Below are 19,734 nucleotides of genomic sequence, written 5' to 3'. Positions count from 1 at the left end.
GGCAGGCACATACAGGAGGAGTAGGAGGGGCCATAGCTCAGAGTGAAAGCTCTTTCACCTGCTTTGCATGCAGAAGGTCCCAGCTTCGATCCCCAGCTTCTCCAGGTAGGGCAAGGAAAAGAATCCCACCTGAAACCCTGGAGAGTTGCTGCTACCAGTCTGTGTCTACGATATTGGGCTAGATGGACCAATGGTCTGACTCAGTATAAAGTGGCTTCCTATGTTCCAGATACCTGGATTGCAAGCAGTTTAGGGCTTTAGAGGCCAAAACACAAAAACGGTTTTGTGAACCGCCCAGAGAGCTTCGGCTATTGGGCGGTATAAAAATGTAATAAATAAATAAATAAATAAAATAAATAAACCCGCATCTTGAATTCAGCTCAAAAACAATTTGGAACCCAGTGCAGCTGGTTCAAGCGCTATATAGTCTCTAAAGTTTGCTCAGTTTGGGTTCTGAAGTTTGCCCCAGCTGAAGGTTCTAAATACTGCAAGGGCCGCCCCATGTAGAGCACGTTAGAGTAGTCTAAGCCAGCCTTTCTTAACCCTGGTACTCTGCAGATGTTTTGGACCAATGCCCATCAGCCTCAGCCAGCATGGCCAATGTTCAGGAATGCTGGGAGTTGTCATCCAAAACATCTGGTAGGCACCAGGTCAGGGAAAGCTGATCTAAGTGTTAAGAGTCGTCTCAAATTGCCCTGTCTGATGCAGATGCCTGAGTGATGACATACCAAGCCAGACGGACAGGTATTGCCAGGTGCACGGCACCCCGTGCAGCTCCTTCGTGGAAAGGCAGGTGCCAAGCACTTGGAATTCCAGTTCCCCAGCGGATGCTAAGCTTAGCCAAGGTTGGAACAAAAATTCCAGAATGATTATGTGCGTCCCAGCCTGAACAAGACATAATGCACCAAGCCTTTGTGGCTTCCAGACGACAACGATTTTTTAAAAAAAGCTTTCATACTTCTGTATGCATGTGAATTGAGATGGCAGGGAAGCACCTGCTATCTACTGGCAGCATCAGCTACGGCAGGACGCCGAAAGGCAAGTCAGTCCTGCCTTTTTATCACTTGCTGGTTTGTAATTTCAGTTCCTAAACTGAAGGGCCCGACGTACCTTAGACCGTGGGTGGTGAACATGTGGCCCACGGGGCCGCATGTGCAACCTGCCCCACCCCTGGCCTTTTGTTTTGGCAGTCCTGCTACTGAAATTCGCGCCAGCAGAAAAGGCTGTTTTAAAGAAAAATTGGTCCATTCTTTGCTGCTGTACCAACAAATTTCGGCAGTAACTTCAGTGATGCCGTGGTGGCGTCTCCCAGTGGAGGAAATTGGTCTTCACACCCCCAGAAGTTGACTACTTCTGCCTTAGACGGAAGAGCACTTATTCTCTATATTAGGAGAATAATTTAGGTTGCATTTTTCACAGGAATCCCTAGGTTCTGGAGCCAGGAGCAAAATAGGGGCTCAAGAAGGCAGACCCAGAAGTGCGGAACCAGGCGCCCCTGAGAAGATGCTCAGCCCAGGAATAGGTTTTCAGTACCAGAACTGGACCGTGGACACAGATTCTGCCACACCCAAACAAATCTACTCGTTTCCTCCCAAGCGTCCTTGATTTCAACTGCCTGATTTAGGAGCGGAATATGCTGTTTTCTTTTTATTTAAGTATTTTTTAACTCGCTCCTTAGCGAAAAAGCTGCCTGGAGAAGCTTCCATATCATCAGTAAAACAAGACAGTCCCTCTGTGCAGGCTTTTGAACTAAGAAGATATGGCACACAAAGAAGAAGCAATGGAGAGGGAAGGGGGAGGAATTAATTCTTTCAGCAGGGCTGGTGGAATGACTCCACTTCCAGCTTTCTTTTGCAATTGTTAAACCACTGGGATTTAAAAAAATGGTTGTTAATCTACTGCAAATCACCTGATCTACCCATAGATCCTGATCTACCCTCTGCCTGCCCTGGCCTTCTATCATGCCACCATCTCTCGGATCAATCAAGTACGCCCTCTTAAGCATACCATTGCTGTGATCATCCTAATCCATGCAGGATAGCCATAGGTAGGTCTATTAGCCCCCCCGTAGCTAAATAGAACCTCTTTGTCCAGGAGCAGTATACCCCTGAACACCACCAGTTGCTGGTAGGCATGCAAGCAGGGGAAAGTTTCCAGGCTTGATCTCTGGGCTTCATAGAAGCATCTGGTTGGCTGCTCTGTGAAGAAGGATTTTGTAGGACTAGTTGGATCCCCTGCCTAATTCAGAAGGGCTCTTCTTTTACAATTCACTACAACGGCCCGCTTGATGGTTGTGTTCCTTTTCCAGCTCTGAAACAGTCTTTTTTTCTGACCTTTCCCCAAAGACCGAGTGCCATCCAGAAGGGTTGCCAAAAGATTTTTTGTTTCTGTTTCTCCAAACATTTCAATCAATTTTTTTTAATTATAAGTCTTAACAAAACGAAAACAGCAGAAACAAGGGCAACTACATACTTCAAAATATTCCATTGCAGTGGATAAGGAGGGTCTTTCAGTGGCATGTTTTAAATTTTCTCGGTGTTAAAAGATGTTAATTTCTACTGGTAAATTCATTTTTAGTACGGCCATTACCTACCAAACACCTTTTCAGATAAGGAAAGTGTGTGTGTGTGTGTGTGTGTGTGTGTGTGTGTGTGTGTGTGTATTCTAAAAAGATAACATAAAATTTGAGGAGCTGTTTTGGGTTCCTTCCAACATAAATTCTCCCCAAATGGTTCAGCTTAGTGGAAAAGGCCGCAGCTCAGTGGTAGAGTACTTATTCGGCATGCAAAAAGTTCCACTTCAGGTAGAGCTGGAAAACACTATTTTGGGAAGGTGATTCAGCACCATGGACAGCTTCTTTAGAGTCCTGGCTAGTTCTGATTGAAACCCAGAACAGATTCATAGCCCCACTGAAATCAGAGCTACCAGCCTCCGCTAGGGATTATAACTCCCATCACTCCAACCAACATAGCCATGTTGGCTGGGGATGATGGGGGTGTAGTCCAACCCATCTGGAAGGTACTGGGTTTGGGAAAGGTAGCACAGTGTGGGAAGAAAGTAGACGTTCAGAGGTTTTGGGCTTCCAACTTCCAGCATTCCTGACCATTGGCCATGCCAGTAGGCCGGGTAGGGGATGTCTGGGCATTGGAAGTCCAAAACATCTGGAGATCTACCCCTGGTATAGACAATACTCCATCGCCTCTTTTATTTGTATACTCCAGGAATGGACCTAAACTCCAGTTTGGCAGTAGAGGGCGGTGTAGAGCAAGCCACGCTGCTACAACTCTTCCAAGGCCAAGATGGTGTCTCCCACAATTCCTAGGGGCTTTCACACAAGCCAGTGTTTCTGAGAACCAAGCCATGAACTGAGGAGGCCCAGGCTCTGCCTGGATGAACTCAAGGCCAAAAAGGAGGATAATAATTAGATAGCTAGTCTGGAATCAATAATGTAGTGGTAACATGTGCTATGGTCCATGTCTCACCCTTCCTCTGTATATTGCTTAGTGGTTCACAGCAACAAACAAACACAGAAATTCCATTTAACAGCAGTGAATTCTACAAGTTAATTATACCACACACGAAGTGCTATTTGCTTTTGTCTCTCCTGAATGGCAAATCAGATTCACTGGTAACATTTCCCACTCACAAATGGTCATACACCAAGATCAGTCTTCCCCAACCTGGTACCCTCCAGCTGAGTTGGACTACAACTCGGAGCATGGACTACAACCCATCTGGAGGGCCACCAGGTCTTGGATGGCGGAGTTAGATGCACACAAGACCCATCTTGCTCAGCCTACAAAGACCATCAACTTAGCAACTAAGAAATCAAGGGGGCATGCATGGTCTTGGTTGTCATCAGTCTTTCCCAACCGTGTGGCCTCCAAATGTGTTGGACTACAACTCCCATCTTCCCCAGCCAGCATAGCCATGGAGAAGGCAGCTTTTCATTAATAATACCCAACAGTTTATCAAATAGCAGGCTTTCTTAGATAAATCAACATTATGGTTTTTTCCTCCCTCTCCTCTACTTAGATTGGGGAGAAAAGTCAATGAAACCAAAGTTTCCTTCCAACCTTCATTGCCATAGAAAGTTTCGCTTCAGGTTTCCCATTCTGTGCCCCCCCAAACAGTTCTTAACGGACCAGTTTAAGCATGTTTATGACGACGTTAAGTCTCCATCGAGTTTCAGTGGGACTTTCTCCAAGTAAGGATGCTTAGGTAGAATGCAGCTTAATCTCTGATCTACCCATCAGGGCTGCTCTTAAAGAAGTTTATGATGAAGCAATAGAACAGTTGCAGAACAGAAAGTTGAGTTGCTTGTTTTGAAAGTCTCTTTCTTAGTGGCTCAACAAAAACTGGGATGTCTGGGGAAGGGAGGGGGAACCGAGACTAATGCAATCAGAACGACTGATGCACATGTACATGCATATTTGCATAATTTATTTTAAGTGATGAATTTGGGCCTGACTGCCTTGGACTAGCAGCTAATAAGCCATTTATTCATTCATACTTTGCCGCTCTGTTATGTAACCCCCCCCCTCTCCACACAAACCTAAGGAAGACTGCTCTGGATTGAAGCAGGCAAGGGCATCTCTCTGGGGGCAACATGGTGACAGACATGCAGGGAGGCCATGCAAGTTGAGGTGCAGCTAAGGTTAATGGGCTCATTCGGGCTTCCCCTCGCTCCCTCCCATCCTTTTTTTTTCCAGCTGGAGAAGAGACCCTTTGAAAGAATGAGAATGCCTTTGGTTCTGCCCTCCTGCTGCCTGCCCCCCCCTTTTCACAAAAGGCTGCTCCCTCAAGCGTCTGATGCTAAAAGCTTTCGTTTCATTCAGGAACTCCAACGTTGAGTGCAAGAATGAATTTATTCATGGGCAAAAAGGGGGATGCCTGGCACACTCCTGCCTCCCCCCCCCCCCGGCACCCTTCTCAGCTGCCTCCCTCCTGTTCTGAGCTTTTAGTGCCTTCGTATGGGAGACAGCAGGCTGTACTTGGAAGAGAAAGCAACAATTGAAAGAGAGGGATCCTGGAGGTAGAAGGGCGGGACAGGAGAGAGAGAGAAGAGTGTAATTCTACCTGTCTGAAAAGACTGGAAGATAAAGAGAAAATAAATGCCTTATTTCTTATGCTCAGATTCACCTGCCAGGATCTCTCTGTCTCTGTGCTCTGCCCTCTTCTCTTGGTCTTGGACAGTGGCTTTGAGGAGAGGCTGTGGCTCAGTGGCAGAGCACCTGCTTTGCATGCAGAAGGTACCAGGTTCGATCCGCGGCGTCTCCAGGCAGAGCTGCCCATCAGTGTCAACAATACTGAGCTAGAGAGACCGATTCTAATTCAGTATAAGGCAGCTTCCTATGTTCCCAAGATGATTTTTAGTTATGTTATTAAATGCCTAAAGCACCTGACATTTTCTAAGCACTTTACAGCAATTTAAAGATAAGGTGGTTTCCTTTCTGCTGGCTTGCAGGTTCAACTATCTAAACCCAAGATGAGAAGAAGGCAGCTCTGAATCGATTCGCCTGGGGGATTTGCAGTAGATGGGCAAAAATTTCTGACGCCCAATTGTTCAACCATAGCAGCCAGAAAATGCTCCCACTACCACCCGACCCCACCAAATTGCTGAAATGAAGAACCTCTGAGTGGATGAACTGTGAGCTTTAATCAGCTCTGATACTCCAAAGAAATTCCTAGGATCATAATACTTTCATTCTAAGTATATGCCTTTTTGCAACAGACTTCGGTTGGCGAATCTTGGGTTTCTACTAATAAAAAAAAGCATAGATCATGCAGGCCTGAATTCTGCCCACTCCTGATCTAACAGTCGTGAAACAAAGGAAGATATAAGAGGAAAAAGGAATGGTGAAATTAGAGCAGGTCCTTTTTCCCTGGCTGACTGATGGGGCCAGCGTGGTCTCCCCTTTGCCACGGTGCTCTTCCTGGGAGGCAGTGGCCCTTGGTCTCTCAATTGGTGGGAGATTCAGGACAGATAAAAGGAAGGATTTCTTCACACAGCACATAGCTAAACTATGGGATTCCCTTCCACAAGATGCTGTGATGGCCACCAATCTGGATGGCTTGAAAAGGAGATTGGACAAATTCAGAGGAGAAGGCCATCAATGGCTACTAGTCTTGATGGCCATACACTACCCACAGCATCAGAGGCAGTATGCTTATGTACACCAGTTGCATAAGACACATGCATTTGGAATTAGGGAATAAGACTGCGTTTCAGCATATTCTGAGCCCAAAAATCTGCTTGTAGTAGAGTCCTTTGACATGAAAATCTCCTCCTGGTCAGCCCAAGCTTTCTTCATTTCATCAGCCTGCTTTAATAGAGGTAGTGGGGAAAGTCTTCATCGTTGTTGCTATTATTAAGCTACAGGAACCTGCAACAAAATGTTGCAGCGTGGAATACTTCTATTCAGGATTCTAGCCACTTCATTTCATTCTACTTCAAGGTTTTTCTCCTCCCTCCTACCACCAATAGTCAGTCAGGATTCTGTGCCCACTGAGTATGCTCAATCCCCATCTGACTGTCGATAGCACCCACTCATGCGTGGATGGTTCAGTTCTGGCTATGTAAGTGATGACACTGTACCCCGAAAATTAGAAAACGGGGAGTCAGTTCTGGGAACTCATTCAATTGACTCAAGAGATCTACCAGGAGTTCGCGAGCTACATTAGGAACATAAGAAGCTGTCTTATACTGAGTCAGACCATCTACCCCAGTACTGTCGATACTGACTGGCAGCAGCGGCAGGATTCTTTTCCTTGCCCTACCTGGAGAAGCTGGGAATCGAACCTGGGACCTTCTGCAGCCAAGGCGTGTGCTCTATCACACTGAGCTATGGCCCCTCCATTAGGCTACAGACATTACCGCCAGGGACAAATAGGCCCAAATAAGATGGAGAAATACAGCTGCACAAACCCTTCTCAGCACAATGCACATGAGGGCAAGGTTCCGGGTTCTTTGCATGGCGCACCGGCTCATTTGTTCTCATTAAGCTTTAACAAGAACAACACTCTAGAGGCAGGCAGAGCGGAGAGAAACAGAATTCCCAGTGCAGCTTCGCCACCAGAAAGGCCATTGAATATGTCGCCCTAATTCTGTGCCTGCAAGACGTCCCCAGCTGAATCTTTGGACCGTGACAGTGCCTCAGTGCAGAATTCCCCGTAGACCTATATTGAATTTAATGCACACATGAAACTTTGCACACCAATTCCATTCATAAGGTTCAGTGGCCACTATGCATCCTTTTGGAAACCAATCAGTACTTTCACTGCCCTAACTCCTCTCAACCCCAAAGGGGTAAGAGGCACAGAGGTTTTCCATACCTCCAGAAATCCCACCCTGTCCTGGACCTTCAAGCTTTCTTACTACCGTCCACTTTCAAGGGAAGTACCACCCATGGAAAGCAGGGTGGATTTGATTTAAATCAGGATTTAAATCAGGATTTAAATCAATACTCATAAAGGCTCGATTTAATCATGTGACTTCCCCGCCCCAAAAGTGCATTCTTTCTCGCTATATTTTACACAACTCAGAGTTATCAAAGACTCATTCTTGCTGTTATAATCTTAATATTTACAACCAGATGAAGGTTTCATGTTTAGAATAGCAACTTTTCAGATAAGTTTTACAGTTATATATATAAAAATACTGATTTGGTTATACTATTAGAAACACATCATAGATAGATAATTATAAAATTATTGCAAGATGAACTATCTCCAGTTTAATAGGTTAACCATTCATATTTGGACAACTTTTCTGATGTACTTTATTGGAAGGAGAAAAATAATCTTACAGAAACCTCTGGAAGAGCATAACATTGTGAATGGATTGATGGAATTCATTTACCCAAAAATTTAAACTGCCTCATGCTACATAATTAAAAACTAATCCTTATTTCATGATGAATAACCTTTGGACTATAACGTATCTTAAATAGAAAACTATCTTTAGATAGATTTTACCTCAAAAAGCATTTTATTAAAAAAAATCCAACTTAAATAAAAAAATTCCGATTTAAATTAAAAAACCCATTTAAATAAAAAATTCCGATTTTTAATTTTTTTTTTTTTAAAAAACCAATTGATTTTTATCCACGCTGAAGCATACTCAACATGTACTCAACAGAAGGAGCTTATTGTTTATTTTGAAGATCTATATCTTGCCTTTCAGTCAAACAGTGCTCAGGTCAGCTTGCAAGCAACAGGTAACATGCAACACAACACACACAGAGAGACATGCAGCAGTCCATAGACTACTGGCTGATAGATGGGGCCATGATTCCCTTTGGTTTTGCAGTCCTAAGTAGGGACTGATGAATCTGTCATGCTCATAGAATTGTGGAGTTGGAACGGGTCACAAGGATCATCTAGTTCAACCCTCTGCAATGAGCAGGAAAATCAGTTAAACCATCCATGAGAAGGGGCTGTCCAGCCTTTTTGGAAAAACCTACAGAGATGGAGAACCTACAACCTCCGTAGGTAGACTGTTCCACTATTGTACAGATCTTACCATCAGGAAGTTTTTGACTTTCCCGATTCTCATTTCCAAAGTTAACTTCATTCCATTCAGATTCTACATCAGACTGCAATTTTTTAATACTCCGCATGAAAATCTGTATGCAGTTTTGAAAAATCCTTTTTGTACAAATATTTTCCAAATGTACGCACTTTTGTGTATGCCTTTGCAAATGTACACAATTTTCATCATGGAATAAAGAGTTTTGTGCATATTTTTGCAAACCTCTTCATTTCTGTATGCTTTTTTTATTTTGGGGGGTGCGAACTGCACTGCAAACTTCGGTAATGTATGGATTTCAGCTGCTAATGGTTCAAATCCCTGCAAAGCCATGAAGCTCACTGGGTGACCTTCTCAGTGACTCTCACCGTAACCTACCTCACAGGGTTGTTGTGAAGATAAAAAGGGAGAGGAGGAGGATCGTGTACACGGCATCGAGCTCCTTGGACGAAAAGCGGAATAAAAATGTAGCAAATAAATAAATCAGCCTGGTTTGCACCAGTCTAAAAACTTCCATTATCGTCACTCAGTGTGGCCAATTTTCCACATTTTGTATAATGCATGTATCGATCTATATCTGTAACTATGCTGCTCACTGCTACAGCTTTGGAGCGAAGACTGGAGGCGGCTTCCCAAGGGCACATTTTTAAAGCCGCATTTTTGGGAGTGAACTCAAAGCAGAGGTCAAAAACAGATAGGCGGCTATTTCTGGCCTTAACCTGGACTCTGTCCATTGAGAGCTGCAATGCAGAACACCCATCCTTTCGGCATTTTTCACCTGGCATTTGGAGCTGGAAGCCCTGCTGGCTGCCAGTGCGACCTGCCAGCTGCCCCAGGGACAGATCCCAACGCGACAAATACAAGCAACAAATCCATCACATGTTGAAAAACACAACTGGAGTCTCTTAACACTGTTCCACTCCATTGCAGTACAGCAACTCCAGGGGAGCAAGATTCTAAAGGAAGGGTGGGCTGTACTCTGGCCTGTTTTACACCCCCCCAAAGTCTCCCCAAAATGTTGGCCGTGCAGTGGTGACAATCCACCCACCCACCCAATTTCCCCTTTAAAACAAGCCTTATAGTGAGCATCCAGCTTGTTTTAATGGCAAATTGGTCTCTTCCAAGAAGCATGATTTGCCTATTTCAAAGGTGCATCCTCACTGTACCTTGTTTTTAAGCAGAAGTGTGGCATTTTGCCGCCATCACTGAGTCTAAGTTCAGCAGTGTGGCTGGACAAGGTGAAGTGCCCCCCCTCCGGTGAAGTTCAGGGGTCCAAAGTTGCCCACTTGTTTTCTAAGACATCACCTTGAAATTATTTCAGCCCGTCTCCTGGAGGCATGTCTCGTGACTTTGGCACCTACCAAATGAACAGGAGAATGCTCTTGTAGAGCAATATCCCCCCCCCCCCTGCAAAAGACAGGCTCAAGTTGCTCTGGAACGCTTCCCCTCGATGAAACTCAGCCTAACCTGGAGTTTACTTCTTTGGCAGACTCCAGCCCATATCTACACATAACCGTATACAGATGCGCCCAGACGTGTGTTCACGAAGCCTGTTCTTTCTCGGAATGCTCACTTTTCTCTGAAATATCCACCCCCTGTTCCCGCCTGGCGCACTAGCAGCTTTGCCGCAATTATTTCAGCTAATAAGCTGTCATTTGGCAGAGTCCACGTGGCTTTCCTGCATGAGCAGTCGGTGCTGGCATTGTTTGCTGCTCAGGAACTGACTGCAGTCTAATTTATTCTATAGACCTCCCATTAGGGGTTGGTAGTGATGATGGAGAGAAACGAACTCAGATTAATACAATCCTTAAAGCCAGGACTTCAAGAAGCCAAGAGATTGAACAGATGGCCTCCTCTATTAAACACGAGATAGTTTCAACTATATAGCTTTGGTCTCTGCTCAACTGTATAGTTCCCCCAAAATTGCGTTAAACATCTGTTGATCCCATTGGTTCTGGTTATTAAACTCTGCAATATATTCCGCTGTTGTCGAAACTTCAATTATCCAAACTGCCCGACGGTCTGAAATAGCTGTATTTTCTCCCACCTGTCGATGAAATCCTATGGAAACAGTCGTTCCTATTCATCAAGACTTCTCATTATCTAAGCCCTTGGACTGAGTGCCCATCAAGTTGTTCAAATCAAGACTATATACACACATACACACATGTATAAGCAAAGAGGTTCACCTTTTAAATCCTGACTCATCAGACAAAGGCCTATTTCTTGCCGAGATGATAAGCTTTTATCTGTGTGTGTGTGTGTGTGTTCCACTTAAAACTGAGAGGAGCAGGTTCACACAACTGAATGTTCCTCCATACAAGAAAATCTCACCCCCCTGCTTTTAGAAAGCTAGCATGTGTGAGAGAAGGCTGCACTAGAATGGTTTCCCCTAAAATCTAGCTTTTGTATGGACGGAATGTGAATGATATGTCATGGAGGAGAGATGTAGTGAAGCCTTCTCCCTAACATGACATGTTAGCTTTCTAGGTGCAGGGATTTTATTTTTTTAGTGTGGGAAACACTTAATCATGTGAACAACGTGAAGTGGCACAGGCCTTAAACAGGTTTATCACTGCAATGAAAACTAGGTAGAGCTTCTCTTGTTTGTTTTTCCCTCCTTGTTGTGCTCAATTCTTTGCCTTGAAAAAATTTCCTTGGTTATCTGGTTTGATGCATTGGCCTGGGCACTCTGTTCCAAGCAAAATACAGACATATCAGCACACGGTTGTGGGAATCAAGTATTCTTGCTGTGATAAGAGATTCATGCTTCCATTTAATTTGAATTACTTGGATTTTATTTTATAGTGAACCGCCCAGAGAGCTCCGGCTATTGGGCGGTATAGATTGTGGTTGCTGTTTAGCTTTACAGAAAGGCAATCAATACATTTTATATGTGCATAAATATAAAAACCTTTTCCCAAATAAAAGTGTGGGTGTGAGAGGGGGCGTTATAGGGCATTGGGGGGGGGGGTTTCTTTCAATCCTCACCCATCACTTCTCCAGAAAAGAACGAAACAAAACAAAAACCCAATTTCTGATCTAGCAGCTGCTGTAGCAGAAGCACCCTGGTTCCCAACGCCTTCAGATTTTGATCCCCCATCAGGATCTCCCCTATTGCATCCAATATGGACAGACCCCCATGTACCTCAGCATTGAGCTGGTTAATTTTTAGCTGCAAATAGACATCTGCTCCGACAAACTAAACCCCCATAGCCCCCACAGCTGTCTTTGACGGGCACAGATACAAGGAAGCATCCAGTAGACGAACAAAGCAAGGCCTATCCTTTTAATTCCTTCCCCAAATCAGAAACGGCAAAAGAAGAAAAGTGGAACTCAATACATTCATTGGACTATAATTAGAATTTCATCCCTCACCCCCCACTCCACTCCCAACCAACCCCGGGCAAAAGCTTGACTCCCAACGGCACATATTATCTTTCAATTGCCACCTAAAGCAAGATACTGAATTATTTAATTGTGTTATTGACCAATTAGCCTACACAATCAATGGACTGGCTAATAGCCCTATGATAAAGCCTCGTGTATCAGAAGGCCGCCGAGTGCTGATGGATATAGATGGTCAACACTGGCAGACTTTTCCAACCTGGTATTTTCCAGATGTGGTGGACTGCAACACCCATCCGCACCCTAGAACACAGCAACCACAAAAGCCGGCTTAGCCCTGGCTAGTAAAAAGTAGCAAGAGCTAGTTCCTCTTGCCAGAGACAGCACTGCTCAGGAGTATAACAAAGTGTTTCCCCATCACCGGTCAGGGGGCTCACAAAAGGAAAACAACAACCCAGCTGATAGCCCCCAGGCCCCAGGAACATGTAGCTCACTGGCCTAGGTAGGTTGCCTCCTCTGAGCACCAACTCTTTGCACCCCATCTTGCAACTGAGGCCACATATCATAGCCTTCCCCAACCTCTTGCCCTCCAGATGTTTGGGACAAGAATTTCCATAATCTCTGACCATTGGCCATGTTGGCAGGGGCCAGTGGAAGTTGTATTCTAATACATCTGGGGTGCGTGGGTGGTCAATAGACCCTTTACTACCCTTGTTACCAATTCAACCATGGGCCAAAGGAATCTTTCTCATCCTCCTCACTGCTACAGATACTTGGTCCAGCCGTCATTTTTTTCTGGTCCTTAATGCGCACGTGGCAGGGGTCAGGATTAGGAAGGGTTTCCTTGGAAACCCCACCTGGCCAGTTTCAACCTTGACAAACTTCTCTGGCACCTTTTGAGTGTGCCTCTCTCTGGGATCCACGAAACAGATGAAACCTACCTGTTTTGCCACCTGTACCAGACCACAGCAACCAGGTGGGCTGTGAGCTGACCATAGGCCGGGGAAAGAACCCAGAGGAGCCAAGACCATGCAATCAACAGCCTCAGACAAAGGAAAGAAAAGTGTGTGTGTGTGTGTGTGTGTGTGTGTGTGAGAGAGAGAGAGAGAGAGAGAGAGAGAGAGAGAGAGAGGAATCCAAGGTGCTACAAAATATTTTGTAACCTGTAAATCCAGCACATTTAAGTCATATATAGACTTTATGAAGGGGAATTTCTCTAAGATTTCCAGAGCAAATCTATGCCCCAGGAACGTCCCCCACCCCTCCCAACAACAGATATTTGGCAGAAAATGACAGAAGAATTGCCTCTATCTTGGAGGCTGGGGCCAGGTGGTAAGGATTATAAACACAGCAGTTGGCAGGCTAACAGCTCTCCACAAGTGATGGGCTGGTCGGTCTGCCAGATCAACAACTACTGTATCAAACAGGGGGATTCTATTCTCCACTTAAACTTCTCAGCGTGTGAGTTTAAGCACAATACCTCGGTAGCTGTTCCTTGAGAAGCCACGGTTTTGCTTAACTAGGTAACCTGTTCCCATTTACTCCATACTCCATACACATACTCTTCTAACTCTTGATTAACTGATCCGGAGTAACCACCACACCCTGATAAGACATCAAGGACCCATCCATATACAATGCGATGGTGTGAATCCTGAGGTCATAAATGGACTGTACCACCACTTCAGAATGCAAAAAGAAGGCTTCCTACAAGTAAAAAAAAAAGCAAGGAAATGTTTAATGGAGAATGGTCTTAGGCTAGCCCTTTCCTTGTGGTGCTACTTTTCTACTTGCAAAGAGATTTTTTTACATTCAGAAGTGAGTTCTGTCACATGTGGTCTGAAGCAGTACAGTCCACGGTACCACCTTACCACAACCTCATTCCACTGCACGTACACCAGGCCTGACAAGCCGTGTACAAGCAGTTTAGCAAGCTGTGAATGAGTCTGTTTCAAACATAGTTAAAACTAACCACAGTTTGTTGGTTCAGATGACACAACAAGCTATGGTTAAGCAAAAAAGCCTCCAAATTCCTTTTTGCAGCTGTGTCAGAGGAAGCGAGGGGAAAGGGGAGCATACCTGAGGCTCACCTGCGCTTACTCATGCCATGCTAAACTTTTGCTTAGCAGAGGGACAGGCAACCTGGTGCCCTACAAATATTTTGGACTACAACGCCCCTCAGTCCAGCCAGCATGGCCAATGACAAGGAATATGGGAGTTGTAGTCCACTGCATCTAGAGGGCAATGGATCTCCTGTTCCTGGTTCACATGACAGCTGAATGCAGACACAGGGCAAGACTTAGACCGAGACCAGGGTTCAAATCCTCCCATAGCCATTAGGCCCACTGGGTCAGGGACAGTGAGAAAAGATACCATATCCCTTCTGTAAAGACCGACTGGAGAAAATGGAATGCCTGAGTTCATTGCCCTGGAGGAAGGGAGAGAAAGAGAAATGTGATTTGAAAAAATTAACAAGCTGTCACATGGGTTGAAATCCCCATTTCTCCTATAAACATGAACGGGAGAAAACAGAAATAACTTTTCTCTCTCCACCCTTCAGCCACCATGACAGCAAGCAAAGAAAACCAGGGAGGCTGAAGCCTGCCAAGGTGTAACCAGCCTATTTTTAAATATCTTGAAAACTGCACTCTTAGCGAAGTAGAAACCATGTCTGAACACACTGGCTGTCCGCCTATGTCGTGGATGGGGGTACAGATGAAACCACTGAGATCCAACACTTTTGTTTTGAATCCAATGAATGCAAAATTGGTATGTTACGGACACCTTTCATTGGGCACCTACGCCTGGCACCCTAGAACACAGCAAACACAAGGAAATGCCAGCTTAGCCCGGGATAGAAAAATGCAGAAAGAGCCACAGTTCCTCCTGCTCAGCCACCAATGCTCAGCAGCATAACAAAGCTTTTTTTCACCCGTCACCAGTCAAGGGTCTCACAAAAGGCAAAACCAGCCTAGCTGGCGGTTTCCTCCCAGAACCGTATGGCACTCTGGGGGCAGGCAAAAGTGCATCATCCCTTTGCACCCCATCCTGCAAATGAGACCACATACCATTCTCCAACCTGGTGTCCTCCAGATGTTTTGGGCTCCAATTCCCATAATCGCTGACTATCGGCCATACTGGCAGGGGCTGATAGGAGTTGAAGTCCAAAACATCTGACGGGCACCAGGTTCGGAACGGCGGATGGACCTAGCCCAGAGATTGCATTTCAGCCAGCCCAGCTACAAGATATGCACGCCATCCTCTCAACATAAAGTCCAGGGGGCAAGGGGAATTCCACTATTCGAGACCTGCCTGCATCGCTCTTAGGTTTCATCAGGCAAAAAATGCCCATGGAGCCATGGGGGACTTACATGTCCGGGTGCCGGGCAGACCGAGCGGGGAGAGAAAACGTGTCCGGCTTGTCGCGTTTCCTTTGTTCCACTCCCATGGACAGAGCGAAAACACTGAAGTCTTAAAGGCGCTTGCTCTGGAGCTGCCAGCCCCTCCTTGCCTTTGCCATGGAAACCGGCCGAAGCCATGTGATTGAGGCAGGAAACCGAGGGGTGGAAGCGCCTCCTTCCCATCCACATGGGAAGGGGACCGGAGACGGCGGCTGCCACGCTGGGTGTGATATAACAATGGGAGGCAGCGTTAAGGTGGGTCCCCATCTTTCTCTCTCTCTCTCTCTCACACACACACCCCTAACCGGCCACCCCAACACTGGGAAAAGTGCCTAAAGGCAACGCTTGACACCTTCCTTTCGACTCTGCGGCCCTTGTCATGGGATGAAACCACCTTCCTGACTTGGGAGAACAATGTGGAGATGTTTTGGCACATTCCTGCTACGTAAGCGTTTGCTCAGAACCAGCGTGGCCGGGTTTTCTTTTGGAAGCTTCGCTGGACGGGCTCCTCGCCTGCTCAGAGTCTTGACTGACTGCTGCATTTGTGGCCAGGAAATAATTTAACCCCCATCTCAAATTAGGATTACAGGTTCCTCTGTGTGTATGTGTGTGTGTGTGTGTTGGCCTCCCACTGCAGCATGTGGCTTGACTCACTTCCTTAAAGCTCTTCGGATGTATTTATTCAGTTGGCGTCTTTCTGCAGGGCAACTCTCCTCTACTGTACATGGTCACCTGGATCGTGTAGGTTACACACTGTCACCTGGCTCATTTAGGTGTCACCTGGATTGTTTACATTAGTGGACAGATGTGCTTTTCGCTGGACAGAGGACTGAATTGCATGGACCATCTAACCAATTTTTTAAAAAATTCTTCTCCCCAGCCTTACATGGAAAGAGCAAGAACCATCCTGTTTCTTGACCTCCTGCACAGCTTGCAATAGGAAATACAGCCTGGGGCAGCCTAGCTGAGACCAGGGAGGCAGCATGACTAAGAATAAGGCTCTCATTCCCAGTTTTGCCATGATTCACTGTGACTTGGCCATTCCCCTCCTCGCTGCCGCCAACAGTGTCTGTGGCTCTCCTGTGACGTAAAGCACTTCCATGCTAGCTGATTTTTCTGGAACTGGCACCAGCCATTAACACATTATTACTGAGAGTCCAGACAACGTTGCTGCCAAACTGTTGCATTCCAGCGTCCTCCTGTATTTTTTAAGACCCGGTTTGTTTTTTCTGACTTGGCAGGAGGAGGGGTCCATGGGACAGCTGGCGATGTGGCTGGCAAGACCACATGTTACCTTGTTGCTATTATGCCTCCTGTACATATGGAGACTCTGATCTCACATGTATATATGTTATGAATCTGTATCTAGATGCATGAATAATGATGACTAGAGATGTCGTGGGAGTCCGAGAAGGGGTGGATGGAGTCTGGTGGACTCCTCCCTGCTTGGCGTCCTGGACCCTGTTCGGTGAGCTGGCATGGTCCGTGAGCGCCTGGTGGCCACCCGTTCCCTTGCCAAGCTGCCATTTTGCCCCCCCCCCAAAAAAAGGTGGCTCAGGTTTTCCCCATAAAAGTAATGTTGCATAAATGGACCATTTAATGAAATGTTGTGCAAATGACCCCTCTACGGGCGCCATTTTTACCACATTAATTTTGCGTAAAAACCCAACCCGCCATTTTTTTCACAAAAGGTGGCTTGCTGAGGGGTGGGGCTGCCGCTGGGCCCGCAACAGCGTGGCAGCTCATCCAGGGAGCTGAACGGGTAGCAGCGACTTGACAAGCACCCAGCGGAGTGGACAGGACTGAGTCCGTCCATACCTAGTTATGACTCTGTGTTTCCTGGCAAGCAGATCTAGAGACTGGGGGATATGGGTGACAGGAAATAAGTTTTATTTGTATATGTGAGTTGATTGGCTGAGTGAGGGGGGGACAAAATGGTGTACGATATATAAACAGAGAGCAGTGTGTTTAGACAGAAAGAGATAGACAGGGCTTGTGAGGAGATAGTGCTTAGGATCTGTGTTTATAGGATTAGAGTGGTGATTGAGGGTGTTTGTGTGCATGAGAGAGGATATATAGAAGGTTTTTAAGTGACTTTATTACTGTAGATCAGTTATTAATATGCAGGAGAAGAGCAAAGTGGTTATTTACTGCTTAAATACCAAAGTGCTGGTATTAACATTTAAAGCCTTAAACCGCTTGGGGCCTCCCATATGTACCTGCCCGGACCCTAAGGTCATCCTCAGGGGTCCTTCTCCATGATCTCCTGCCAAAGGAAGTAAGGCAGGTGGCTACCAGAAAGAGGGCCTTCTCTGCTGTGGCACCCCGGCTGTGGAATGAGTTCCCTAAGGAGGTTTGCCTGGCATCTACACTATATTCTTTCAGAGGCCAGGTGAAGGCCTTTTTATTCTCTCAGCATTTTAACAGTCTATAAATTTAATTTTAACTTTGCTGTTTTAAATTTGTATTTTAAATTTGTATTTCTGCACTGCTGCTTTTATCCTGGTTGTGCTTTTATATAGCATTTTATATCATTTTTTTACACTGTTTGTTTTATACTCTGAATGGTTTTGATTTTTGTGAACCGCCTAGGGAGCTTCGGCTATTGGGCAGAATAAAAATGCAATAAATAAAATAAATAAATAAATAATAACACCTTAATTACATAAACAGTAAATATTTAAAAACATTTGTCAAAACGCTTTTCAAAATCCCACACCTGCAGCTCGTGGCTACCAAAGGGGAATAGTGATAAGAGAATAATATACGTCAGAATACAAAACCAGCGTGCCATCCCATCTCAAGAAGCAAAGGTGTTGGACCTGAGCTACCGTATTTCTTCGAATCGAAGACGCACTTTTTCCCCCACATAAACATCTCTAAAAACGGGGATGCGTCTTAGAATCGCGGGTCTTTCTTTGAATCAAAGCTTTTTTTCTGTTGGTGGTACTGAAATTAGTGTGCGTCTTACAATCGATGGCGTCTTACAATCAAAGGAATACGGTAAATGTCCCAGTGGCAGTGTTTCAATGTGTGAGGTGGAGGTATTGTCTGCTGAGGGAAAGGCCTTACAGAAAAGGTATTCACACTGGTAAACAGTCAGGAACTCCGCAGAGACCTTTTAAAAAAAAGTATTAGAATTCTGTAGATCAGCTATTTGGGAGGGGGGTGAAGGACGAGATTCAGCTGCCCGCTCCCCCCCACACTGCTGATCAGCAGCATTTTAACCTACATCGCCTGCTTTCATCTCTACCGTTCCATATCCTGCAATGCAATCCCTAGAGTGCCCCTCTCCCATCAGTTTTCAACAGCCAATACCGGTCGCCCAATTTATCTTTGCGTTTTAAATTTCCTTCCTGCGCTGGAGCACAAATGTGACAATAAAAGATAAATTGAAATAAAATCAATAACGTATTTTTGCTTGGGATTGCCATGGCTGGCTCAGCGCTGGGGCACGCGCTTCTGTCTTTGCGACGAGGGTGGCAGGGGGAGGATTGTGATGGGGAACGCAGTTCTATCTTAAGTGCTGTGTGCAACCACAGAGATGCACCCACTTCCAGCTCACTGCGGAAGAACAATGCCTCACCAACGCGAAATGTGGGGAAAAGGCCTTTGTCAGCTCCTATCTCTCCATCACTCTCTGTAGCTGAGGAAGCCAACGGGGGTAATCCAGCACTGCAGCTGTCTTGGACAACTTTACCACAGTGAAACATGCAAAGCCAAGGCAGACTCTCTCTCTCTCTCTCTCTCTCTCTCTCTCTCTCTCCATGTACAAACCCAGCGATAATGACAATGGAAGCTGGGAGTTGCAAAGCCCAAGAGGAAGCCTCCTTAGTATTGTTCCGAGACTTCAAAAGTTGGGGTCTAGCAAGGGAACACCACTGCAAATTTAAGAAGCAGAAATAAGTGGATTCTGCAGGTCATGTTACTGCATCAGTGCTAACCAAGAGGCTCCAAGGCACTGCTACATGCAGGCTGCAGTGGGACAGGACCAAGAGAGCCTGTGGCTCAGTGGCAGGGCACATACTTTGCATGCAGAAGGTCCCAGGTGCAATCCCTGGCAACTCCAGGTAGGGCAGGAAAACTTCTGCCTAAAATCCTGGAGAGCTGCTGCCAATCAGTGTTAACAATAGTGGGCTTGATGAAAAATGATTCAGTAGAAAAAAAGGGAGAAGCAAATTCTCAGGATGCTGAACTTTTTATTTGTAAGTTGAAGAGAAAGACATTCTGTTGATAAGAAAATTTTTTGCAGACATCTTCCCACAACCCCCTGAAGAAGGCCTTGAAAAGATACAGGCCGAAACGCGTCACGCTCTTCAACTTACAAATAAAAAGTTCAGCATCCTGAGAATTTGCTTCTCCCTTTTTTCACCTGGTTTGGGTGCTTTTCTGATTCAGTAGAAGGCAGCTTCCTATGTTCCACGGTCCCCCTCTTCTTCTACACACACACACACA

General features: G+C 45.7%; 1 protein-coding gene across 2 annotated transcripts in view; it reads right to left on the bottom strand.

The window, feature by feature from the left end:
* RIPOR1 (RHO family interacting cell polarization regulator 1) overlaps positions 1–19,734 on the bottom strand; it is a 93,828-nt gene that overhangs the window by 56,375 nt on the left and 17,719 nt on the right. Inside the window, exon 1 of one of the 2 annotated variants that reach the window (XM_063141286.1) lies at positions 15,250–15,338. The exons of the other annotated variant lie outside the window; for it this stretch is intronic. The gene's annotated coding sequence lies outside the window, so the exon portion shown is untranslated. Of the gene's footprint in view, positions 1–15,249; positions 15,339–19,734 lie in introns of those variants that run through there. 2 annotated transcript variants of the gene reach the window in all.

Source organism: Elgaria multicarinata, chromosome 14 (genome assembly GCF_023053635.1).
Source record: "Elgaria multicarinata webbii isolate HBS135686 ecotype San Diego chromosome 14, rElgMul1.1.pri, whole genome shotgun sequence".
Taxonomy (NCBI): domain Eukaryota; kingdom Metazoa; phylum Chordata; class Lepidosauria; order Squamata; family Anguidae; genus Elgaria; species Elgaria multicarinata.
This window is presented reverse-complemented; position numbering and strand designations above follow the sequence as displayed.